The sequence below is a fragment of the Vanessa atalanta genome, chromosome 12 (genome assembly GCF_905147765.1).
Source record: "Vanessa atalanta chromosome 12, ilVanAtal1.2, whole genome shotgun sequence".
Taxonomy (NCBI): Eukaryota; Metazoa; Arthropoda; class Insecta; order Lepidoptera; family Nymphalidae; genus Vanessa; species Vanessa atalanta.
The window spans coordinates 4,974,288-4,989,089 of NC_061882.1; positions in this window are offsets into that span (position 1 = coordinate 4,974,288).

Sequence of the window (14,802 nt, forward strand, 5' to 3'; positions counted from 1 at the left end):
TAAACAATGATAATAATATGATTGTATGAGTCACTGTATAAAATTTAGTATATATAATAATAACAATGACGAATATTGACTATTACTACGAATGTGACTTTTATTAACTGAGCATAAGGGACTTTTTTCTTGGCTTAATTGAATATAAGATTATTTAATTTCAATATGTATTTAGTTATCCAATCATTACTGTTGGTAACACCTGATGTAACTTAAAATAAGGAGGAATTATATAGCAACCATACATAATGTTTATATAAATAGTTGAAAACCTAAGCTCAGCCTCGTTGTTTGTTGGTAAAAGGTCATAGACGTTATGAGCGTCAAATTTACAATAATAGTGTACGGAATTTGTGCAAGACTGGGTAGGTAGCACTTTTTAATCATATATTTATTATTTATTATAGATTATTTCACAATCAGTGGGCCACGTCTTCCAAGCACAAGTTTGAAGTCCAGCGAAGATCTGCTGATGTTTAGAAAAAATAAAATGTAAAACGCCAAAATTTATAAAAGGCACGGGCAACTGTGAGTCCATGTATGTTGTAAATTAAATAAAAAAAAAAACCTATATTAGAATGTAATACATCAATACTTAGTATTATTTTGTCGGGTAAAGGATGAGTGAGTCATATTACCTACAGGCACAAGGGACATAACATCAACGTAACATTTCAGCTCTCAAGGTTTCATTCATTTATTCCATTCCATTACTTAAGGAAAAAAATATATATCAATGAAATTAAAGCTGTCTTAAGCATATAATTCTCATATCGAAAAGAGAGTAGAATATTGTTAAGAGTTTTAGTATTGAAAAAAGTCGCAAAGGAAAATGAAAACAAAAGATAAAAAAGATTACTTTGAATCTGTTCGATACAAACTTAAAGAATTTATACAGAAATCGGCTTTGTATTACCATTGCTTTTTGTTTGATATAAAGGTATTTATTCAATCATATTGGTTTAAGTGATCTACATTATTTATATATACGTATACATATATTCGGTACATAAACATGTAATATTACAATCTTACACTAATTCTTATATTATATTTTTTATTATATAATAAAAAAAACCCTTCTCTTTTTATTGAGGAGAAACGATTATGTACTGTAGTTGTACTCGCACTAAAAATATAAAACTTTTCCTATAGCACACAAACCGTCAGTCCCTATTTTTCCCTTTCGACGGATGAATTAAAAGAGTACCTTTATCCGTCCCCAGTCTCAATTTATCTCCATACCAAATTTTATCTAGATCGGTGCAGCGGTGTAAGAGTGAACAGGTAACAGACAGTTTCCTTACCATAAATGTCAAGTTGCTTATATCCATATTCTATATACATAATATCTGACTTTTGAAATCATGAAACGACGTCAAAGTTTTGGCAAAATATACAAGTTTCTGATAACTTTCGCATTTAAATAGTTAAAGTATCACAAATAATTTCAGTCGTTTTATTACCCACAATTTTTTTTTCGAACAGCAATATTTATAAACGACAACATTGAAAAAATTAAATTTCTTTTGAAAATAAAATTTGAGTAAAATAGATTTTGACGGTCACGTTAATTATATACGTTCAACACGTTGAAATACATGATATCTACAACAAAATTCCGATCAACTAGATATATAAGTTAACAGAACTTTATCCAGCTTCAATTTCATAAGCTGAATATAATATGTTTAAGTTTTTGTTCATTTAAATGTATGTATAGATAATAAATAGTAGCTAACTGGTGGCCCTTAAGTTAACGCACACTAGTAAAGTAGAGACACACGACATGCACCGAGATATTAAAATTGGCTCGTTTGTTTTGGTTTATTTGTGGTGATCTCTATCTAGGATACATAAACGATCAAAAGTTTAAGCTCTCTTTTTAACTCTTTATGAAATATGTTACGTCTTATAAGAAGCCGAGATGGCCCAGTGGTTAGAACCCATGCATCTTAACTGATGATTTCGGGTTCAAACCCAGGCAGGCACCACTGAATTTTCATGTGCTTAATTTGTGTTTATAATTCATCTCGTGCTCAACGGTGAAAAAAAAACATCAACATCAACAGAAGTGATATTTTTGCTATCAACAGTTTAACTGCGAATTTAATATTCAAATAAAAAAAAATGAAATGTTAAAGATATATAATTTTATAAAGAATTTCCCTATCGGACCGAAAGTATTACCATCCGTCACCCGAAGGACGACTAATTTATTGCGTTAATTTTCGATTCAAATATTAGTCATTGTCTTTCGTTTTCAAATTAACATAAATTAACTAGCCCATGTTAATGCAATTAATCTAGTTCCATAATAATATATTTAAATAATAAGAAGAGTTAATTCAGTGATCGAAACATTTAAATCTTAACAAAAGATTGTAAGAACCCATGAATTCCCATGTGCATTATTTGTGTTTATTTTTATTTGTCTCGTGTTCGGTGGTAAAGAAAATATATATTGAGGAAACTTTCATCTATCAGGTAAAAATATTACATATGTATATTTAAACTTCTCTTCTGAAGGGGGTGGCCTTATTCATGCTCCATTGCTTTAAAAGGCTGATATGTAATACAAAACATAAAGAATACATAACTTGTTTAATTTCGATCCATATAAGTACAAAACGATACAATATTTTTAAGTGAAAACTCGTGTTAGATTATTCATTTCAGTTAGTACAAACGTCAGCTATAATATTAACTACGCCCTACATGACTTTGAGTTTTCATTTTTTGACAGGTCATGCACGTGGACCGAAGTTATCTGCGTTACATTACGAAATATACGTCTGTTTCATTTATGTTAATTAACAAAAATAACATAAATGAATATTAATTAAGTAAATTTTATTTTTTCATAAATAACATTGTTATTGAAAATGTGTTATATAAAAAAACAAAATAACCGCTATTTAATAAATATTATAATATAATAATCTGATTAAGGATGAGTTTCAAGTTCATCGCTGTAAATGTATACCTACTGTAAAATAAACAAAAATTATAAATATATATTTTAATGTAATACAACAATAAGTTGTTAGAACAATAAGTTGTTGGCCCAGTGGTTAGAACGCGTGCATCTTAACCGATGATTTCGGGTTCAAACCCAGGCAGGCACCACTGAAATTTCATGTGCTTAATTTGTGTTTATAATTCATCTCGTGCTCGGCGGTGAAGGAAAACATCGTGAGGAAACCTGCATGTGTCTAATTTCAACGAAATTCTGCCACATGTGTATTCCGCCAACCCGCATTGGAGCAGCGTGGTGGAATATGCTCCAAACCTTCTCCTCAAAGGGAGAGGAGGCCTTTATCCCAGCAGTGGGACATTTACGGGCTGCTAATGCTAAATGCTAAAAAACAACAATAAGTAATAAATACTGACCGGTAATAAGATTTAATACGTCAGTGTTTCAATAACATAATATTACTAGTTTTAATTAATAAATCATTTTTATTTACGTGTAAACTACATTTTATTTATAGGCATTGGATCACATTTATTTTGTGTTTTAATAGTGGACGTGATCTATAAAATAAGTTATATTTTTGGCTATGTTGAAGCACTCCGAGCGCTTTTAAATGGATAGTTAATTTACCCATTCTTATTACTGCACCCATTAAACTAAAACACTTATAAATAATAACAATAAAACATTTTATTATGATTGCTTAAAATACGTATATAGTTTAGTATTTTAAGTGTGGTTAGTTCGATGGTAGGGCTTGGTGCCCGTCTCGGTATATACCATGTTCTCATCCATAATATTTTACCGCCAAACTTATTATTGTTTTGTTCAGGTTTGTAGGGTGAGCGGGCTAGTGTAACTACAGGCACAATGTAAATGTAAATAATATATGCGTTTCCAGGGTCTGTGAAACATTGATAATATAAGTAATGATTATTTTTTCTTTAAAACCTACGTCCATATAGTATAAATATAACAACGCTAACCCGATGGCAAAAATATTAGTTTTTAGGTAAATTTCCACTATGTTATGAACAGAAATAACTACCTTGTGTCTGTAAAAAAGATAAAGGAATAATGCTTTCACTACTCCGATATATGCTATGGCTACATGAGAGACTTAATAATTAACGTCTCTTAATTATCACGTCAATGTTGACGAAGTAATACGAAGGGATAGATACTTATGAATGTCATGGTATTTCTCTGACTCTTATTGACTAGCTTGAATGGGCGCTCTCGAGAACAGTGATAAAGGCAAGAAAGGCTGACACTAGTTCCTAGAAAATGAGTTCTATTAAAGAGGCCATATGCGCTAACACGGAACACGACATTCATTTTTCTTTTGAGCAATTACTACAGCTACGGGGGTAAATAATTTGATAATATTGCAAATTTGACTCATATTCGTAGTAACATTTTGACCTTGGTGTTGTACTCAAATTGTAAAATAGTTAACAGATCCTCAGGATGCTGAGTTGTTGTGCATTTGTTAAAAAGTCATTTTAATTAATTACGTTCTTATATATTCCCCTATATTATAACCACCGCGCTCATCACATCACACTTTGTTCTCCACCACGCCACTTTTACTCCTAGTATCATCTCAGACTCCCGATGTCAGCAATATAAGTTAAATTAACATCAAAACAATAAAAAATAACAAAGAATCAAGCAAGTCCTGCTGAAACAAGTCTAATTATACATTGTAAAATAAGAACTCGAATAGTACCTTGTTAAAACAAAAAAAAACGCAGAACGCTGCAAAAATATAAAAGAAAACGTGGAAACGGTTCAAATTATAATTAAACTAAAAGAATAATAATAGGAAAGAAATTGAATAAATTATAACAACTTGAAGATATTGATAAGTCGATTGTACATCTAGGACTTTCGCCTATCTTCTCATTACTTGTCTTTTTTTTAACATAAGTCTCCTTCCCTTCTGAGTTCTAACATTGGTTTAACTATTATATCAAGTTGAATAACAAGATCAACCAGAAGAAAAACTTGATAAGGCGTCAGTTAGTTTATTGGATTGAATTAAATAAGGAGCTATTATTCTTACAAACAACATATTCAATATAATAATATATAAACTTGGTAACTCTAATCCATTTAAAAGTAACTGCCTAACTGCAGGGTGTAAAAAGTGCTCTAGCAAAACAGAGTAGAACATTCTTATACCTCGTAGTCCTAACCACCAATAAGAAGTTGATAGAGATTTAGTTTAGAATAACCAACCTGAAAACCATGTGGCTTCGAGACTGAAGTTCCTACAAGAAATGATTACTCAATTATGTCCACTGTATGGCAGTGGTGGTGCTATCAACCGTACAGCGATTTAAATTCTGATTATAATATTTTTAATAATTTTCTACCAATTATGTTACAACTATGAAATGGAGAATATGTTAGACAATGTTAAATAGAAACATATATTTTAATCGGTTTTGAATATTATTCTTGTAATAGCTAAAGTGTTTAATAATAATTATACCGTTGTTATGAGATGTTGTTGAATCTAGGTAACTTACATTAATTATAACTTGTGGCCGCTCATTGGTCGAAATTCGACCGTAATTAATTACTAATAAAATATTAGATGCGTTGCTTCGAAAAATATTTATGAAAAATGAAGCTCAAATGGACGATACCTTGTCACTACTACAATAAAATAATCAAATGTTAACAAAAATAACATTGATTTTCATCTTTGACATGACGTGTGTTGTCATTGCTAGTATGTACTCAAACTTTCATATTAAATATTACGTCGATTAACGCGTATGTGTTAAACGTATCGTAGTGTGTAATAATTTTTTTAAATTAGTTTCATGTATTTCTAATGCAATCTAATCTAATGTTTATGGTTAAAAGAGGATACAAAATTTTGGTAAAAATTGGGTACAAGGTTTTCTTGTATTAACTTCCTCTAATTATTATGATGTCAATGATAAATCATTAATTACAATCATATTATCACCCGATTTCATTATTCATATTAAATTTAAATAACGACGTCGTATTTTATTGATTCCCTTATCTTATTTCTCTTTCTACTGAAAATAAAAATTATTCATCTTTGAAAGTTGTGGTTCAAAATCGTGTCTATTTAAAAAATTGTTTTTTAATTCCAATTTTTTTTTTGTTAATTTTTTGTAAAATGAATTGTGCCTCATTTGGCTGAATGCATTCTTAACTAATATACATATATATTTATGGCAGTAATAAAGAAAATAGGAATTAATTTTATAATCCCACTGCATTTATGTTATTGATCAAAGGGAAACGAAGCTAAAACTGATTGACTGCTGACTGGTTAGACTTTGAAAATACCGTGTTTGTCACGAAGGATTTACTTGCACGATTCATAGAAAATCTGTTTATAGAACAAACATTTATAGACTTATACTAACATAACACGTAGTCACTCGTATATTTTGCTATGACAAAAACATCTTTCGTACATTTATAAAGTAACATACAACGTAAGTAAAAAAAGCAAAGTGAAAGCAAACTGAATTTAACTATCCCATAGCTCGGGTAAGGTCTTCCGTTGATGACAAGGCTTGGAGCTTATTCCATCAAGCTGCTCTAATGCGGGTTGGTGGATACAGGTCTTGTGTCAAATTTTGGAGCTGAATTTTTAGAACCACTTTTTTTAAACTTACGGAGGTGAAATGTTACATCCGTTCTGGAATTGAAAATTAATTTTTATTTTAAGATGACTTGATTCTATACAACGGATAGGTTTTAGACAAAGGAACTCCTTAGCAGTCAATAGCATTGAATCAAAATTTTGTATTTTATTTTATCACCGTACAATTTGCTTAGGGTTGCTACACACGAGCCATTGGCTACATACATTTTATATGGACTCGCCGCACACGGTTGAACATATGAAATCTTTTGTTGCGGAGGTCTCAGCCCAGACTTGCTTAGTCTAACTTAATAAATTTCGCATTTGACACAATTGTACACTAAATGAGTTTGAGAGGAATCTCTTTTTTTTGCAATAACATAAGCGACTGCCCACTTATTGCCGCTCACAGCTGTGAACTTCCTCTTTTAACAGTAAAGCTAATTGTATTATATTTCTCGTAAATCATTTCATCATTCTTCAATGATATACATATATGGATGTGTATTTCCAATTTTCATATATATTTTTTCAATCGAGCGTCACATTTGTTTGTATGAGATATGAATACAGTACGTTGCCTATTTGAACAAGGAGTAACAAAACGAAACTTTTATGAAAACAAACATATCGTACAAACACAGTGTAACAAACAAAAATCCAATTCACCGAAAAAAATACAAAAGGTCATATTCTTAATATTGATCATATTCTTAGCTCATTCATATCATTAGTTCATTTAGTTCTTCGCAAGCAATAAAATAAAATATTTATGCGAATTTATACTGAATTAAACTTGAAGTATTTTATTGTCTCTTTTTGATAAATATTGAAAACAGTTCGTTAAAATTTTCAATTCAATTATATAACATCGTATGTATGTGGTCGAAATTAATTATTTTTATATTTTTTTATTTGAGCAAAGTATGATTTTTTCGTGCTTGCTCATAGCATAATACATTTCGAATAACATTTTTTTTATTTTTTTTCCTTTAGAGTAACACCAAATATTTTTAATGTTCTGTATATATATAATATATGTGATTAGAAGTATGATAATTCAAGTATCACGTAGCGAATGAGCAAAATTACTGATACAAAGTAATCATTGTTCGTTACTTCAATAATATTAATGAATAACAACTATCACTAGTTACTTTGATGAATATAATTTAACTATAAGAAAAATAATATTGTTTTACCTTTGATAACACGGAGCCTAAAATAATAATACGTTTCCATAATCGTTCCAGAGTAAGAACGTAAATTTAAATCGAAGTTCGTTGGTACGAGCGTGGCGTAATTTGTATTATTTTTGTGTGGCGAACTATTTTCACAAAGAAAATCTTAAGAGAAAACTTCTCGCTATTTTCTTTCAACGGTACATCTCAGGTCTGTGTTAATTTCCGCTTCTATACAAAGATTTTTCGACTTTTGCCTTTGTCAATTTGAGAAATATTTACCTACTTTTTGATGTGAAAGTTTCACAGTGAAATATCTGTTGGCGTTACTCGGGTAGAAGAACGACACGTATGCCATCACGGTAAATAAAGCGTCATGACAAAATGTCATGACGCTTTCTTATCATCATAAGACCAAAGAATACTAATACAATATATAGTAACAAATACATTTATTTTATTAACGAAACAATATTTTTATATATTTTATTCCGCTTGTTTCTACAAATTAACTAATGACGTCATATTAATACGTATATAAACATAAATGAAGGTACTTCAGGTTCTGGAGTTCTCAAAAAATGTCGGTTGTTTGATCAAAGTTTTTTATTAAATTTTTAAGCCTCGTCAGTACATTGTTTCACGCTCAGATGATTTTGTAACCGCTATTCCTATAATCCTTTTAAAAGGGTGAAATTGTTTTTCATTCTAATATTTTTCAATTTCCTTGGTATTGATTATATGACAACCGTTAACCATGAATTTAAATAAAATGTTGATGAAAACAAATGTATGATTACTAAATGATACATTTGTTTTAAGCTTTACATTTAAAAATATTTTAGTCATTAGAAATATTTCCATGTCAAATTCAATATAGATCTTACGATTTAGGTTGAAAATCATTAAGATGGTTTGAATATTATCCATTTGTTTTATATCAATTTCACAGTCACGGAAAAAGATTTAAAAATATTTTATTACAAATAGATTCTAGGGCTTCCTTACCCGTTTTGTTGAATTTTGGAGTGTATTTTATCACGCTGCTCCACTTACTCATGTTTCTGACTTACTTAAAAACACAAGAAACTAACATTTTTCGCAGACACAAACCTACGACCTGCCAATTAGATCCCCGAGTTGTGATCTCTGGGAAATGTCAATCGCTCAACTTATTTCGATTTATCTGATCATCAATAAGATTTCAAACTAATCTAACATTCTTACAGATGTTTATACCTATTTACGAAGAAATCGTAAGTGTAAGTTAAGGTAAGCACAGATAAATTTATACGTGATTCGATTTTGTACAAAATCCACGTCGTACTCAGCGATGAAGAAATCATGAATAACTTATATAAATATTTTATATAAGTATATAATATGTCGGTATTAATATAATACATACATGTAAAACCGAAAGCCAAATTAGGTTTTTAGCAGCATTTTGGTCCTATGTTCCTAATTAATTTGAAATATATTTAAATATTTTAGAGCTACCAAAAAGGTTTTAGAACTTTCACAAAGTTTTTACATTTAAATATGTTTCATGTTTGAATATTATTATCTGTTACAAAATTGCTAAATAAAGTCTATTAATATTTTGTGGTCACATAGCGTTTTCATATACATTGAACGTTCTCCACAATACGTCTGCGAAAAGTTAATAAACTGTTGCCTAAAGTTAATTTTCGTCGTGATTATTATCTTTTCGAAACGTTTAAAAGTTTGAAAGCTTTACAATGGCGGCTCTGTGACGTCACTAAGTTAATATTTTTAATGACGTTCTCCATAACCAATAATGCGCCGCCTCCATAACCAATTATAATAATTATCGGACTATTATTAAAACATGTACGACAGAACGAACATAACATAACTTCCTTCAAACATATATTGTTAAAATTCGCGTTATGTTCGAATTTTTTTAATATATTCTAGAAATCTATGAATATAATAAAGCCGTAAAAAGCTGTTCATTGAATAAATCTATTATTAAATGGGCGTGGGCGATAAAATATACTACCAAAACAGAAATATTTTATTTTGACTGTCTGTCAGTATATACACGCTCATATCCGAAACCATTTCCTAATAGTTTGCACGTTTAGATAAATACTCTAATTGATTGAAATTTTATGACTGAAAAGTAATCCTCATTATAATATAATTATAAATTCGTCTTCGGTACATGACTGTATTAAAATTGTTGAAATTTATACATAAGAGAAAAAAACCGTTAATGTTGTGGTTAATCAAACGATTGATTTGAAATTTACAGTTTACACAATCTGCTTGAACTGAGTGAGTCAGAATATTATTTGATACCGACCTTTTCGGAACCAAAGAGTAAATATTTGGAAATGTAATTAAAGAAAATGAAAACCGTTCGTTATTTATTATTTACTTTACCACCCGAGTAGCGATCGATTCTATAATTAATGGCAACAATCACTGTTACTCAATAAAAAAATGACAAAACTTTTTGATAAACATAATGCGAAATAATAATAATCTTCTTAAAATTTTGCAGCTGGCAACACTCTGGTGTAGTCAGATATTATAATTTCAAAGTTATTTCTCCCACACATATAAACAAAATGTTTAATTCATACTTTCACATTACGTATACACTTCGTTTGTCAAAAACTTGATTGAAACCCACATCAAATCACATTCTAAGTTAGAGACTTCAGTATATCTTTATTCTTTTATGTAATTTCTATTCAAAAGGTCTTGTAATATTTACTTTGCGAACTTCCTTAATATAGTGTCAAACCTTAATCAAAATTCAAAACTCAAACAACGTTAGACTTTTTTTATATGTACAAAGTAAATTGTAATATGTACTAGATAGATTGTCGAATTGTCATCTAATCGAATGCAGGTGTGTGGCTTGCGTTTGCTTTCATAATTATATAGTATTATATCTTATTATTTATTTTAATTGACCTAAAATCAGCCCAGAGGTTATAAGAAATCATTTCTTTAAATAATATGAATGCTAAACCAAGTCTTGTCATTACATCAAATTCAATAAATCAATCGTGAAATATTTTTTGTTCACGATTATGTTTCAATGAGTAATTCATTTCGCAATTGTGGCTACTCAAAGTAACGTTCCACAATTCGTAAGTACATTCACAAATATGAAATTAAGTCAATACGCATTTCTTGTCCTGCAGTCCTATTCTGTGAAAACTCAATTCAATAATTGTGAAATGAAGCCTTTAAACGTTATTATTTTTACAAACAATATCGCATCTCCTGTGGTGGATTTTGAGTTTATTCTTATAAAATGAATATAAGTTTTAATCGCCTAAAAGGAAAACACAAAAATTGTTTGCGTGTTTATTTCCGAACCGACCGACCGAACCGGTAGAATTTTGACAATCAAGAAAGTGTAATACTTAAAAAAGTTATCTTAGTTTTAATTTATACGGATCTCTCACATAGTAATTTGTTTTTGTTTTTTTATTTATATTGTTATTAATATATTTGTAAATATTAAATAAAATTGTTGGATGTGTCATACGAAATAAATATCACGTAATAAAATAACATTCAGTCTACGAATTACCATGAATTTTGTATGGTGAAAAAAAGCTGAAAAGCCATTATTTTTAGTGTTAATTTATTTACACAGCTTGCGGATTTTTGTGTTGCGTCGTATTATTTATTCAATTGTTATGTTAAATGCGGATGAATCACACCGTAAAAGTATAATCAATGACTCATGTTACCGAAATGATGTGGAGTTTTAATAAAATAAAAAACATTCTTTGTTTGTGGTATCTGGTAGTTATTGTATTGGCAAACAATAATTATTTTGTATTGCTGTCATTCGGTTTAAATGGTATGTGAGCCAGTGTAATAATAAGGACTGTTATAGGGGCATAAAGGGCCATCTTAATTTATATGCTTGATGGCGCATTTATGAACCACGACGCAAAAATCTGTGGTATCGCAGTTCCGAAACGGATTAACCGATTTTCGTTTAGTTTTTTTTCTATGTCATAAATAATTTCATCAATCAACCATCAACTCCTAACCAAAGACCATCTTGTCAGGAGAGAAGACAGAGCTTATATTGAAAAAAATATTTTTGCAAAATATCAACTTTAAACAGAACAAAAATTTTAAAGATGAAGCGATCGATGATTCCTGAAATATTCGCTTTTAAAATATAATTATAACTTAACCGTACTAATTACTATCTAGCTTGCTTTTGTTGGTCGGACAGGGGTTTTGAACCCAGGATTATGTTATCTGCGGTTATAATTCTAGCCATAAACCAACGATGATTCTCAGTAGTAAATAATTAAAAATCACGATGCTATATAACAATAAATTGTTAATAACGAAAATATAATTATATCTCTAATGATCCTGATTCATAAAATATTTAACAGGCTTATACATATATTATTTTTGGTAAAATCTTTATTTTAAGCGGATTATATCATTACGTTTAATTATTCTCGTAAATTTTAATATAAACAGATCCCGAATTACACATAAAGCTGCACAAAAGCTTAAAATAGATGCAAAATGGATACAAATACATTTCTGGTAGCGTTGAATAAATCTGTTTGTATTAAAGAAACTTACCCGAATGTTGGAATTTTTCCTATATCAAAATCGATGAAGCATTGGAACTCAATATGCACAAAATTAGCTGTGTATAGAAATGAAAGTTAATATTATATTATATATCATTTCGACACTTAATTAGTAACCGATTGAAACTGTTTACTAAAATTGAATTGGTGGGTTGTATTACTGCTCAATGTTCCCTGATTAATGAGTACTGAATAGTTATCATAAATTAAATTAAATCATTAATTTTATTATACATGATGAATTTATATTTTAATTTTAAATAATGGAGACTATTGAGTTGGAGACTATTGACTCAACTGAATATTTGATAATACAAATTAACTTTATAATTAGCTACTAAAATCTGTCTAATTTACTCTGCATGATTTGTTAATTAATTAATAAATTGCATAGTCGTTTCATATGGCTGCCTGGTAGGCCTTGGGGTTGAATTTATCTATTAAAACATTCTTGGTAGCACCAAGTTAGGAAATAGCAATGTTATACTCATAAGCTTCGAAAAGTAGATTCGTAAAGTTGTTGGTCAACATCTCGTCAGATTATAGGGGCGAAGAACTAAAGAACGCACCTGTGCATATTTAAATTCAGTTCTTCTTAGGTTAAAATATTTTGAAATTAGAAATAAAACGAATTGCAATTTTTAAACAGAAATTTTTACTTGTTTCATTATATATAATATCAAATATCGTTTAAGTATTTATATATTAATCAATTATATTTAAATTGATTGGCAGTTCAATTCTAGGCATTGCATTCATAAGCATGCTTGAATATATAAAAAAAAAAGTGTAGCGTACGCGAGGAAGTGTTTTCATAATTTGTAACACTAACTTACTTTATTCTTCACTGAATTTCGGTTATCAATCATGGTAGATGAGTTGTTGAATTGGTCATGACTAATAGTGCTTACAACAGATTCATAGCTTTACTAAGAGCATTGGGAAAATCCGTTGGGAAAGGAAATCATTATTAAAATTCAAATAGGCTGATTGATTTTTCGTTCAGAGAAGGGTACTTGCAACAGCGCAATGCCACGATTCAATGACTTGTAAAACATGATCATTTTAATTTTGATTTGTATATACTTGTATATATTTCATTTGAATTATTCTTTTTGTATAAAATTACATAGAAATTTTAAAAATGGAATACTATTCAAATGCAAGAACATTTTATTCTTAACAAGGCTATGACAGTGATGAATATTGTGTTTTTGTTGTTTTGTTGTTGTTGTATTGAAATTCATATTCGATATGAGATTTCTGATTAACACGAGTTACATAATTTGCGGTTTATATCAACCGCGCGGAATGTTGTAAGGTTTAATATCGGTATTAACTGTTTGAGCTTATTTCGTACAGTGACGAGAAAGGCTCTGCGGAATTTTCTGGAACTTTAATTAGTTTATTTCTTGATTTTCCAATACAGATTTCGATTAAATACAAATGGATTAATCTATTTTATTTTGAATTTGGTTATACAAACTAATACAACAGCTAAATTAATTTTCATATCTATAATAATTTTATTTTCTAGTCATTACTTGAATGGTAACGTACACAAAAAAACCGTTTCAGAATTTATCTTTTAAACTATGTCAGTAGAAATCCTTGCTGTATTTCTTCAAACATACATTTCTTTTCCTTTATTGTTTGGGATTGGTCCGGTGTTATCTTCCATTTAAATTTATTATAGTCCTTCAATCTTCCCGGGACCCTTTCTTGGTCTTCCTTTATCGCCACCCAATTCTACAAAATACGTTTAGCACTCCTCTTATAAGTATGACATTTATCCACCGGTATCACAAGTCCATATCGAATTTATCGATTGCATGCTTAGTACTTTTGTCGTATTTTTTTCTGCGGTGAAATTCGAGTTTCTCGTTACAGTTTAGTCGTGCTTACAAAAATAAAATTTGAAATATATTTGTATATATGTGTGTGTTATATTAATTGAAATTAAATATAATATATTTGAGTAGCTTTAAGTTTGAATATAGCATATATTTGATAAAATTATCAGCGTTTGCTTATCGTTATCTCAAAAGGCCTGAAAGGGTATATGTACGAATATGATATAATTTATTAGAAAATTCAATCAAACATAACGTTAATCGTTTAATAGCTTTAGGTATAAAAGGTCTTGTCGATAGAAATGTCGCGACGAACGGACGCGGTGAAGCCGACAGATAATTAATTATTATTAATCACCAATATGTTGGTAAGTTGACAAGAAAGCGTCTCAAACAACTGAGTGACAACATTATATCACTGGCAACACAAGCAATAAGCTAAGATGACCAACTATAGTAAATATGGCCAAATAATTTTTTCTCACTTTTTGCGAGTGTGAGATAGAAATATAAATTGTGGAATAGT